Below are 13,749 nucleotides of genomic sequence, written 5' to 3'. Positions count from 1 at the left end.
TTCTTTCTGTATGTCGCTCAACTCATGCGGTACCCACTTGTCCAGCTTTTTCACCTTACCAATTTCAGCCAAATGAGTCAATATTGTTTTTTTGGTTACACTGAATATTAACGAAAATTCGAACGCACTTTGACGTGGATTCGCTTCCACCACGGCTTTCAGATGATCGTTATCCACTTGAGTTTCAGGTCGTCCACGTGGTTCATTTGTTAGGTCAAAATTGCCAGAACGAAATTTCATGAACCAACAAGATACTGTTTGATGTGAAGTGACTTCAGTACCAAACACATCATTAATATTGCGAGCCCTCTGAGCTGTTGTGGTTCCACGGTGGAACTCATATTTCATTAACACACGAATTTCACTATTTTGCATGGCTGCACAAAAATTTTTATAAAAATAAAAGTTTTCAATAATTTTTAACACTTTAAACTCTGATCGAAAGAGGAAGAATGTGCCTTTTCCACATAAAAAAGTCAAGTCCAAATATAGATTTAGAGTGAAGTTATTCGCAGTTGAATGTGGCATTTCGAGAATCTACTCATTTTATACTACACGACCTAATATATGGATGATTGGCGACAAAATATGTAGTTTCTTCTATAGAAGGAATCTCTGCCGAAATACCGCAGTTACTAAAAACAAAAAATTCATTAACACTGCAACAAACGTTCGAGCCGGGTTAGTTCAGGTTAGATCTGGTAACATGTAATTTCCCATCAGCGTTAAGCACAAAGGTGGGAACAAAATGATTGAAAAAAAAATACATATTTGTTAAATATATTTAATAATTAACTAGCAATATGTTATGGCACAGTTAAAATTGCGAAATTCTTCCAGAAAACAGCACAACATCGTGAAACTTGATGTAGTAAATAAAGGGATGATCCACTAGGAACCCTTTAACAGGTGGAAACCGTTTCACTCCTGACATGTAGCGCCAGACTGAAATAAACATATCATGCATAATCAAAGATAAAATGAGGGCTTGACGTATTGAGAAAAACAATCAGTTCTTCTATGTTCCTTTATGTAATGTTATTCGATGCCATATATTCATATACGTGCGCAAATAGAATGAGTTAAAATCAAACGAGTCTCTAGATGTACACTCACTTTCATATGAAATGCACCACGCAATAATAATAATAATAATAATATTAATAATAATTAAATCTTCTAATTTTGGTAAAGTAATGCTTCATTATAGAGTATCAAATGATCAAAGTTCCAGTACAAAAGAAAGAACAGCAATGGTTTTTTTTTATCAGGGATCTTCTAGATTTTTGTATCCATTTGTTAATAATAATAAATAAATAAAATAATATCTACATGGAAATATCAGTTACTTTGTTGTTAAACTCCCGCAGGACGTCTTAAGATGCCCCCAGTGAGTCAGCGTCGAAATTTCTCCCACCTTTCGGATTTTGATAGAGGGTGAATTATCGGCATGAAGAAGAGTGAATTTTCTGTTCATGAAATTGCCCGATGATTGAATCGGAACCACACCACTATTGCGAGAATATGGTCTTCGTGGTCTGAAGAAGGGATTCAGCAACATCCTCTCAGCCCACGGCATGTTGCTTTGGCCTGCACAGTCGCCGGACCTATCACCTATCGAACATCTCTCGATGATCATTCGAAATTTACCGAGAATTCTAAACAATTTGGACGATCTACGACATCACCTTGAGATAGCATGGAATGAAACATCCCAGGAGGATATTGATCGTTCGTTGCAAAGAATGCCGCGAAGAGAACATTATTAACTTTTTAATTAATAATTTTTTTTTTTAGTGAAACCTGATCATTTGATGCTCAGTCACGAAGCATCACTTTGCCAAAATTACAAGACTTAATAATAATAATAATTATTATTATTATTGGGTGGTGAATTTCATATGAAAGTGAGAGTAATATAAATCGCGTTTGAAATGTATCAATTCGTCCAGCTAATAAAACGACGTTATCCGTCTTAACGGCATAGATGAAGCTAAACTCAGCTGGAGGTGGCAGATATTCTAGTGTGAAATAGACTAAATAAATCAACATAATTTCAACCCTCCTTAAATCTCCAAGAACTAGTCGAACTTCCACTGAAGCCCATAAATGCAGAGGCAGCACCAAACTACTTATTCCGCGGCGATTTTAACTTTGATCGCAAATAAGATAAAATAGCCTTTATTTTGCATGTTCCTGCGGTTAAATTCCGAGAATTCGTCCTGCGATAGGGACAATTCCATGGACACTCACGTAAAACTTAAACTGATCGGCAATGAAACGTTTTGGAATTCCCGCATCTGGTATTCTATATTCTACAAGTAGTGAAAGAAACGCAAAGTGTGAGCGAACGTGGGTCGGTACCAGTACCCCCTAACCGGTACTACAAAAGCATCCGGAAGAAACGTGGGAAGAGAGACGCATGTGTAGGTAAAGCACACGCATACCCTATGGACGATTCGCCCTATAGGTAGCATGACGTCGTTAGATCTAACATAATAGAGAAATTCGTGGTCTACAACGAAACGTCCTGTAGGTGATGAAGACAAAGAAAATGGAACTGTGTGAGTTGAACAAACAATTTGTAAGTGAAATGCGTAGTTAATTAGAACTTCCAGGTGCATTCAGGTGACCGGAGAACCACCACCGTAAAATTTTACCAAAATATGGTCTTTGTCGTATGCATTATACAGGGCGTTCCTCCGGGAATCGTCATTAGACGGTTTAGGAAAGTTACGAATAACAATGTAACCAAAATTTGGTGGTTTGGTTGAGATTAAGAGCCTTGTGACGGCCTCATCTAAAACATTTCCAATGACGTCATACTTCCGGTTGCACCGGAAGTTGATACTCGTTGTTTATTTTAAATATTTATTGAAATTTTGATTCGACGTTCGATTTTAATTCAAGTTACTTGAAGGTACCAATGCAATCACATTGTGGCATTATAAAAACCAAAATCCTTTAGTAGGATATGCAAATACAGATTGAGCCTGTAAAGAGATTAAGGGAAAATCATATGCATGTAAAATTCACGGTTCAAGAGTGGAGAGAAACGACACAATTCTCAGTGCACTTCTTTATTCCTCGTAAACCAAAAAGGGAATCCCTATACGACCCGGTATCCATACACAGAACACATCCCTTCTTCGTCAGAGAACCGGTAAGATGGAAGGGCTGTCCATCCTTTTTCCCACGGGTACCAAACCCCTAAACGTCATTCTCACCTACGCTAAAGGAATTTGCAAACAACCCTCTCTTCTCACGCTAATCTGGGGAAGAGTTTGGTACCAAAAGCCTGTACCACTTTCAGATAATGCCAATTGATGATCTTAACATAAACAAGACGTGCGAGGAGATTCATGACAGCCCTTTTACCATTTTCTCGCACTTATCTTGGGAGGAATTTAGAGCCAGAACCCCATGATATTTTCAGATAATTGATTAATAGTTTCAACATGGACAAAGAATGCTCACATGCATATGTACGTCAGGCTTTGTATTTAAATTTCAGGGTGGGACTAATGCTTGAAAAAGTACAAACAAAAACTAGCAGTTTGCGATGATAAAAAATTCACAGTTCATGGCACCAATCAACATCGGTAGCTGAAAATTATTTGCACTAGAAGCTTAATTGCACTTGAAGCTTATTTGCACTAGAAGCTTATTTGCACTAGAAGCTTATTTGCACTAGAAGCTTATTTGCACCAGAAGCTTATTTGCACTAGAAGCTAATATGAATAGTTTTCAGTAGGGAGTGTTGCTTGGTGTTGGTACTGATATTGTTGGTAAGTTGGTACGTGACAGACAAAGTTTCGATCTTCTACTTTTAAAATGCTCTATGAAACAATGTCTGCTTGTTGTGGCGGTTTCCCTCCCCTATATTGCAGTTTTAGTCTATTAATAGGGCTTTGAGGTTTGCACTGAAAGAAGCATAAATGTGGTTTTCGGCCCAATTTTTGCGGCTTCACCAGATAGACTTAACGGTTGCGCCACCTGTGTGTGCTTTGCTTAGTTACTACGGCTAACATCCACGTTTTTACCTCCTACCATCCGCACTAAATTGTTTTCATCGTATTGCGCTTGTGCAGTATAATATCTTAAGTGTGATATCTCAGATGATCTTCAATATTTGAGATCAGATATTGAGATGTTTAAGTAAAGAAATAATATGTCTCAGGTTTGAGCGACGTATAAAAGGTAGATTTCACTCAGTTCTTAATAGAGATGAAGGAAGTATGATTTCGCCTATCTGTGTATAATGCACAAAAATCTAAATTTATTCAGAAATCTGAACTTTCTGGAACAGTTTTGCTTCGGCCTGCTTGAAAAATCTGAGTATATTGTATAAAGAGCATTGTTTGTTTGAGGATACCTGGTGTACCAGGTATACCGGTATGAAGTGAGCGTCAGGATGTAAATGTCTCGATATAGGGCATTTGTTGTAAACAAACCTTTTCTTTTGTTTGCTTGGTTGGTATGCAAACTGACAAACATATTTAGTACAAATCAGATCCTTGAACAAATAACAATGTATTATTTCACTGTGTCAGAAATGTCGAATTTTCTACCACAAAATGATGATTTGGGAAAAGCATTAATTTTTTGCTTTCATTTGGAGAAAAGCGCAGCAGAGTCGCATCGGATGCTTGTCGAGGCATATGGCGATTGTGCTTCATCAGAAGCAACGTGCAAAAGATGGCTTCAACGGTTCAGAAATAACAATTTTGATGAGGAAAATGAGGAACGTGGCAGGCCACCAAAAAAGTTTGAAGACGCCGAACTGCAATCAATATTGGATGAAGATGACACTTTGAGTCAAAAGCAAATGGCAGAAATGATAAATGTTGCACAACAAACAATTTCTGATCGTTTAAAAGCTATGGGAAAGACCAAAAGTGTGGAAAATAGGTGCTGCAAGAATTGAATGAAAGACAGATGGAGAACTGAACAAACACCTGTGAAATGTTGCTTCAAAGGCACGAAAGAAAATCAGTTTTGCATCGAATTGTTGCTGGAGATGAAAAATGGATTTATTTTCGAAATCCTAAACGGGAAAAGTCATGGGTTGATTCGGGACAACCATCAACATCGACTGCTAAACCTGATCGATTCGGCAAGAAGGCAAAGCTGTGTGTTTAGTGGGATCAGAAAGGTGTGGTGCACCACGAGCATTTAAAACCCTGCGAAACCGTTAATACCGTTCTTTGCCGACAACAATTGATTAATTTAAACAATGCATTGATCGAAAAACGATCAGAACGGGCCAGAAGACACGGGAAGGTAAGTTTGCTTCATGACAACGCACCTGCACACAAAGCAACACCGGTTCATGATACCAGCAAAACACTTGGCTGGGAGTTGCTACCCCATCCGCCGTACTCACCAGACTTGGCTCCTTCGGACTACCATTCGTTTTCATCGATGGGACACGAATTGGATGAGCAGCACTTCGATTCCTACGAAGAAGTAGAAAATTGGGTGTCTAATTGGTTTGATGCCAAAGAAGCCCATTTCTATTGGCGTGGTATCCATAAATTGCCAAAAAGGTGGTCAAAATGTGTAGAAAGCAGTGGTCAATATTTAGAATAATTTTTTTTCTCTTGTTAAAATTGGTGTTTTATTTTCATAAACTAGCGCTCATTTCATACCGGTAGACCTGGTATTGTTAGTTAATTGTTAACAAGGACTCTTCAATTAATGCAGTACAAGAAATGATGACTGAGTTCTTCGAAAGAAACCTAACCAACTCAGGTTGCCTAGAGCCTTATTTGGTCCTTAATTTTGCGCGTGTACGTGTTTGGGTCGATTCACCCCTTATCGATACGATAACCGTGAACTACGTAGATTATTGACTGGATTGATCGATTAGAAAGGACTACCCTGAGGTCGCAGTCTCAGAGACACTGTTTTCGCGTATGAGAGAGACTAAATCTTCTTAATTTAATAAAGATTTATTCGTGCCATTAACAACCATACAATATCGAGAGATTAAAAGTATGTTGATGAGAAGAGTCTAGCGCGCACGTGTCCGTAAAGAGGTCAGGAGGAAAGAGAGAGTCTTCAGTTTCGCACCCTCCTTAAGTACCGATACGGAGGCGCATCACCCATGGGCGTACTCCCGATAAGGCCCATTAGCGGCTTCTAGGCTACCTTGTCGCGTTAAAACGTACCGCATAGAGGCATGGTCGCTGGGTCTTTATTGGAGCCCAGCCAGTGTATTCGTTTGGCGGTACCTTTAATTTAGATTCGCAATTTTAGACAAAGAATAGCGCTGGAAATCCCAATCATAAAATAACTTCCCTTCACCGAAGATGGGTGTTAAGCGCTGGGAATTCCACCAGTACCACCCAAAGGCTGGGGCTGTCCATGGGCGTAACCTCAGTTTCTTAAACTCACTTTTAACATTTAAACTGGTAGATAACATAACTACACTGACTTTCAAAAAAACCGCAACACCAAGAAGAACGCATCGTACACGTTTGAAATTCTAGCATGACGTTGGGTCGGGTAAGAGATAAAAACGGTCAAAATATCAAAAGAAAATTGCCGTGAATAAGTGAAAAAATTTAATAATAATTTAATAATGGGTGGTATCTCCTCTTAAATTAATACATTCCTGTAAGCGACGTGGCATGTTTGAAATTAAATTGTCAATATCTTCCTGTGGCATTGTATCCCAGGCAATCTGCACCCGCTCGCGGAGTTCATCTATGGTCTCTGGAGGGCGAGCCAAACGTCGAAGTCTCCGACCCGTTATATCCCATACATCCTCTATTGGGGACAAATCTGGAGACCGAGCTGGCCAAGGCAAAGTATCCAAATTTTCAGCTTCCAAATACCTCAAAGTATCGTTGGCTACATGTGGTCGCGCATTATCCTGTTGAAATGTGCTTCCAGGATGGTCGTGCATGTATGGTACAAGAATGGGTTCGAAGACACTATTAATGCACTTCTGAGCATTTAATCTATCATAAACGAAAACAAGAGGAGACCGACTACCATACTGGATGGCACCCCAAACCATGACACCTGGTGTTAAACCAGAATGACGCTGTCTGAAAACAATCAGACTTTTTCGGGAATGCCAAATGTCGGCAATAAACTACAACGAAAGGGTATCATAACCCTGGAAACTTTCCCATAATGGAGTCCCTTGAAGAAAAATTTACACTGTAAAAATTTTCCAAGAATCCCACTGCAGTACATCTGTGATATTGGTTGCAATTAGCCATAGTCGTAGAAAAGGTCGTAAACCCTGGTGATTTCAAGAAAAAAAAACCCGACTAGAGGCAAACAAAGGACCAATCCCTGGTACCGCGGAGGACGTCCAATTCCAGTAATTCAATAAAGGGTCGTTACCGTGTGATAAGGGAAGGGTGGTGGGAACTGACTGGTGAGACTTCCACCCACTTTTTAGTCAGTTCACACTAGACCTCATCAGAGATTAATAATTCGCAAAAAGTCAAAATTTGCCCGTGAAATCATCAGACACCGAGCACTTGTCAACACCTTTAAGCTAAGAGCTTTGCTAATATACAAATTCAAAAAGTCAATCAAGCAATTCAATCCAACTCAGTTTCTTTCGGTCTGACAAAAACGAGAGTGGTCCTTCGGCAACCAAAAGGTTTAGAACCAGCCGCGGAAGCAGAACCCATTAACTACTACATTGTCCAGGGGAATGACAGGATTCCCCTCATGACAGACGCCTTTCCAAAAAGTCCAAATTTAATCGCTCTCCTCTCCGCCTTCTAACACGTGACCGTCCATCAGATCGCTATAAACAAAATCGGCTGAACACGATTCTTCTCCACTCATCCACCCATTGCACTCTCAGACGACACCACTCCAGTGGGGCCACCCTGTGGTTTCGTGATAATGGAAGCCGACGCATAGGATGATATGAATTTAGTCCAAAACTTCGAATTCTGCGATACATCGTACTAAGGGAGACCCTTCGATTTAGGGTGGCCACCTAGTTAGCACCAAGAGACGGAATTGTTTCAAACGGGGCGCCTGTCGCTGAACGACGAAGTCGTCGGTCTTCGCGTTGATTCGTCATTCTTGGACGGCCACTACCATGATGACGATTTACTGACCCTTCGTTAGACCAGTCTCTCCGATCTCTTAGCACTGTTGATGCGTTTCGATCCGATTTACGTGCAATTTCGCGGAAAGGTAAACCTGCCTCATGCATACCAACAATTCATCCCCTTTCAAAGGGAGTTAAGTGCCGATAAACTGCATTTTGGCGTACACGGGGCATTTTGCACTACCACACATTCAATATGGTACTAACGATAGTACCTTTATCGCTATCCGCCTGTAAAAAAATTTGCAAAAAGAACGATCGTCACAGATAAAAAAGTAAAGAAAAACTTCATATCGCATTAAAATACGAACTTGAAATTTTTATCATTTTTTTCTCTTTGCAGGTTTAAAATCATACCAAAATTTCAAATACATTCAATGCGTTCTTCTTGGTGTTGCGGTTTTTTTGAAAGTCAGTGTATTTAAAAGATCAGATTGTAATAGTTTTAAAGGATCTCATAAAGAGTATTTTTTAATAAAAAAAAAAAAAAAACATTGCGATGTTACCCTCAGTATGTTCAATTGATTTTTTTTCACAGCACAAATTGTAGATTCTGCGACACCATACTTTTTTGATAAACTTGTAACACTCATACCATTCTCTGAACTTTTTGTACTGCCGCTTTTTGCTGATAAAGTTAACAATTTTCGCTTCACAATGATGAACTTTGCATAAACTTGTAATGTGCACCTGTCGCGGTATACGCAAGCCATACACCGATGAAATTAACCCTCCGTCCCTTTCGAGTCTTTCGACATTTTCGGGGAAGTCCCTATCAATGTGGGAAGGAACATGTTACAGGTTACCACCTTAATAGTGCATATTGCCAACTAGTGTTTCTGTTCACTTAATCGAGATCAACGCCGTTCACTCTGTAGAACCCGACGTTATTTGAACTAAGTGTTCACTGTAGCGGGTGGTTCACATAATAGGGTGTTCATATAACCGAGCGCCTACTGCAATTGAAAGCAGCAAACACATGAAGAATCCCAAAAAAAGTCACTTACCGATAGTTGTAGCTGCAGCTTCAGTTCCAAACTCGGTTACATTGATAAAAGCCTTCTGGACCGCTGCAGACACCTTCAAAGGCTCACTAGAAATCCCACTAAGATCCGCACTATCGCTGAAGACCTTTTTCAACCCCAACTAAAGAAAAACTATTTCCAAAAGCTAATTTCAAAGATGAGACTTGTTTTTACTCTTTCTAAGATGGGCCTCAGGTCATACTTGCTCTCAACAAGAAAAGAAGGCAGAGTTACAGACACGTGTTCATACTCCAACTTTTGGGGTTTAAGAAGGGGATGTATGTCTTTTTCTAGGGCTGCAAGCCCCTCGATTTCGTCGGGGAGGACGATGGTCATTGTAATATTATTTCCATTGTATGGCAGCTCCAAGAATTTGGCTTTAAGCGTTGGAGATTCGTAGTAGCTAAATGACGCATTTAGTTTCATCATATCAACTTCTTTAGTGTTTGTTTTGGTTATATAGAAAGTCTCCTTGTTGCTGTACGAAAACTCGCTCTCCCAAGTGCCTAAATACTTTTGGTACTTCAAATAGACGGGAAACTATTACTTCTTACCCTTGAAATGTAAAGCGTTTACCAGGCACAATCTGATAAAATCATCGATATCATTAGGATAGACTATGTTCCTGATTTTGTTGTTGGTGTGCTCTTCCACCCATCGGTTAATTTTTTGAGCTGCTTCAACCCTTTTAAAACTCTAATTAACAATGTTAATTATTGTAAAAATCAACAATATACCTCAGTGAAGTTAATATTTTCGATATCGGCGTCATAATTTTCGATGGCTCGCTTTTTGAAACTGTCCAGAATTTGGAAATTTTTATTAACGAACAGTTTTTGGCTGACGATAACTGGAAGTCGTCGGATTTTCCTTTTAACAAAATAAAGAAATTTCTGCAACAAAAAGAGTTTAGCAAGGGCGCAATGATAAAAAAAAAACATACTTAAGGGCTTCTTCGGTCGTTTCTTGCGCGGGCAAATTAAGGGCGGAAACGAACTCTAAATGAGTGTCATTCTTGGCACCAGCCGCGGTCAAAGCCAAGATTACTTCGATTGAAAACGGGCTGAATATGAAGTTTTGGTTGGGCTTATCCTTGAGAATTTCCTGCAATGGAAAGAATTTCCTGGTTTACTTATAAAGGCAAAACTTTTTGATTTGTTGAACTTTTTTTTTCTTACCCCATAACGCTCGTAGGAACTGCAACTTTAGTTTTTAAAATGTCACCCGCTATTTTCGAACCGTTTTGTGAAACCTATTCTTATGGGCGTGTACATATACAGGGTGGCCCATTTAAAACCCATCAACATTCAAAAACACACAAATTGAAATCTTTTTGATTTGATGTTCCATTTGATCCCCGTCCCATTTAAGGTTCTTGAGGGGGATGCGACCCCCGAAAAAAATTCCTTTCAAGATATTTCGGGTGGACTGTTTTAGGTGGGCCACCCTGTATATCCGATTTTATTGGGGTTAGATACGAAATATTTTCGAGGAAAAAATTCTTTTCCTTATCGTATCCGAAGAAATTAAAATTGATAAAAACAAAAAAAAATAACATGAAGGCCTTCTGTATTTTTTGAAAGTGTGTAATGTACCCACTCATATCGAATGGAAACAACCAGACATAATTACAGAACAATTAGGACGTCACTATGTTAGTACAACAAATTCATAATTAACGAGGCTAAAGGTCTAAATCCATTTCACTGTAATTAAATAGGTTAAAGGTCTAAATCTACCCTTAACGATATCTAGAGATACGAAGTAGTATATAAGAAAACACAAACGCAAGAGTTCGAGTGAGAGTTCGAGAAGAGCAGTTAAGAAAGAAGCAACTAAGAAACGAAAATCAACTTTATTCGTGCCTAACAGAAATCTACAACCTGTGTTCGTAATCTTGTACCTTCAAGTTTGTTAAATAAAGGTGTTTTACTGAATTCGCGTTTAGCTTCCACCCTGTCACACTACAAGTGAAGTAAATGGCATTCCAGAAGTTGCAATTTTTCATTAAAAAAGAGTCAGTGCCAATTTTTTTGCGAGGTGAAACAGAGCGGACAGCTCGGTTACCTGATTTAAATCTCTGTAACTTTTTCCTCTGGGGCCATTCAAAATTTCACGTTTATAAGGTCAAATAACGTAGTTAACTTGGGGGCTCTTGTCGTCGGTATAACGCGATCAATCAGGCGTAACGAACCTATTAACCGCCATTAGGATAAATCATCTTTTTAATCAACCCTATTTGTATTTCTCATGGAGAATTGCTTAGTACCCTGTACTAACTTAATCTTTAGCCCTGTTAGGGACCTTAAGCCATTGGTTCTTTGTTTTTGTTGTTAATTTTGATTTTGTTATGTATTTTATATTTTATCCCTTAAGTTACGCCCATGTATGGCGATATTTATTCCGAGAATACCATTTGGGTGCCAGACCACATGGCCCGTCAGGCCAAAACTAAGGGTACGTTTTGGCTGAGGAATATGCTACTAGTCAAAGGAAGCTGTCTCGGTCGGGACTATTGCCATGATGGGCAGTTTGTTGGGCCTGCAATATTCCCAGAAAAGCGACTAGTATAGGCATTCCCCAGATGGCCGCGATTTATGGGATCCGGCGTAGCCATAGCCCGTAAGGGCTCTTGGTGGTGGTGCGCCCCTGGTCGGAATTCCTCGGGTTTAGTACTTAAGGGATAACCGAAGTAATTTTTCTCTTTTTTCTTCTGTTCGTGTGGAAGCTGCATTCGGTGTCGGGACATAATCAAAGTCATATTGTGTAACCCGCCCAATTAAGCATTCTCCCTCTTCCTACTTAGACTAAAATTCTTTCATTGTTTGATATAAGTGTAAGCTAAATAGAGTCCATTCTTTTGTAAACCAAATTGGTGTTTTCGTGGTTTCATTTGTCGAAGGAAACCCTTAACAAGCCCAATGACCAAGCAATCAGCCGAGTCCGGAGTTCAACCAAAGGACATTATGTAGGAATTAATGTTACAATCACCCCTCTATTTGATAAGATGCACGTAAATACAGACTCAGGGTAGTAAAGAGGGTTCGGTTAAGAACCATTTTCAATAACAGTCGATTACAATAGTTACATAGTAGAACCAACGCGTTTCTTTAATAATAGTGTCCGTTGCCCTGCACCGAGTTACATTACACAGGCTAGACACCTGTGTTGAAGTGGGATCGTTCATTATGAAGAATTCCACTGTGCTGGAATAAAGGCGGAACACACTTTGAGCAAATAGTTTAAACATTAAGTAACACAAAACCGCTACGAAAACAGCGGAAAAACTACAGACTCTGACGGACACTACGATGAAATTGTTCTACAGATGGAGACTGACACCGAACCCAACAAAAAACCAACTTCTACTAACAAACCACAGAATCACTCACGGCTCACCGACAATAATCCCGGACGGACACACAACCAAACCTACCAAACACATTAAATATCTAGGAATAACAATCGATCACCAACTCAAATTTACAAAACACGTACAAAACATGAGGACAGAATTTAAGAAAAGGACTAAATACTTTCGACTACTGACGTACAAAGACAAGGGAATATCCACAAAGACAGCCACAAAAATATATAAGTCCATCTGTAGACCATTACTGGACTATGGACACATAATAAGAGCTAACTCCACAGAAGAAACTAAACGGCATATACAAGCGAAGGAACAAATCGCACTGAGCCTAACTACCAAAATAAGTCATCCCGAGAGCCCACTGTACAATCCATCTAACGACCCACTGTAACGCACATGTGTGAAAAGAATAACAGACAGACTGCTACACATACGGACGAAATGGAAAAACAACCCTGACAACTGGACATTACTGACACCACTTTGCTTGACTGGACAGACCGAGCAAGCGCAGTTCCGGTTCCCCAACAAAACCCTCTACGCAACATATGATGACATGTAAAAACATAATGTTATAATCTCTAACAAATAGTAAACAGGCTGTAATCATGGGCGGAAAGACCAAGAGGGTCGATAGTCCATTTCTTCATTGTTTTGAAGAAATAAATGTTATATATACAGGGTGTTTCATTGGGAATGGGACATGGCGAAACCCGAGATAGGGGCCACCGAAATATGACGATTGGACGCAACATGCCTTACGTCAGTGTTGCGCGTTACAGAGTTACAGGGTGTGATCCTGGAATCAGAATGTAAGCGAAATGCGTTTGCAAGAATGGTAGAGAAAATCATGAATGCGAAACGTACGAGAGAGAATGAAAGAAGAAGAATGTTACAGGGAGAAGTCCTCCGTGAAGTGGACCGGCCTGAGCCGGATTAATTGGCGCGATGCCACCACCCCCCTGAAGTAATGCCTTTAGGCGGTTCTTGTGGGGGGGGGGAACAACGGTGAAGAGAGGTGGGTTTTTAGTGGGTAGGCGCCTCCCTTCAGGGGGTGAATCCCACATACCCGGTCGCCAGTTCATCAGACCGGGTACATTTGGAAGGATTTCCCCCTCTATAAAAAAAAAAAAAAAAAAAACTTCGGCAAATGAACTCCAAATTTCATAAACAAAGTCGCAAATTGATCAGCTCGACAAGATCTTTCACATGACGTAATACATGATGATTTTATCTTGTTGAGTTTCCAAGAAAAATAG

The 13,749-nt window shown here is 39.7% G+C and overlaps 1 pseudogene; it reads right to left on the bottom strand.

Annotated features, from left to right (window-relative positions):
* Nucleotides 1–1,345: 1,345 nt before the first annotated feature.
* Nucleotides 1,346–10,221, bottom strand: LOC136349632 (serine protease inhibitor 42Dd-like; annotated as a pseudogene).
* Between the last annotated feature and the right edge of the window lie 3,528 nt (nt 10,222–13,749).

The sequence above is a fragment of the Euwallacea fornicatus genome, chromosome 39 (assembly GCF_040115645.1).
Source record: "Euwallacea fornicatus isolate EFF26 chromosome 39, ASM4011564v1, whole genome shotgun sequence".
NCBI lineage: Eukaryota > Metazoa > Arthropoda > Insecta > Coleoptera > Curculionidae > Euwallacea > Euwallacea fornicatus.
The sequence above is the reverse complement of the archived record's forward strand: the minus strand, read 5'-3'. Positions and strand labels throughout refer to the sequence as shown.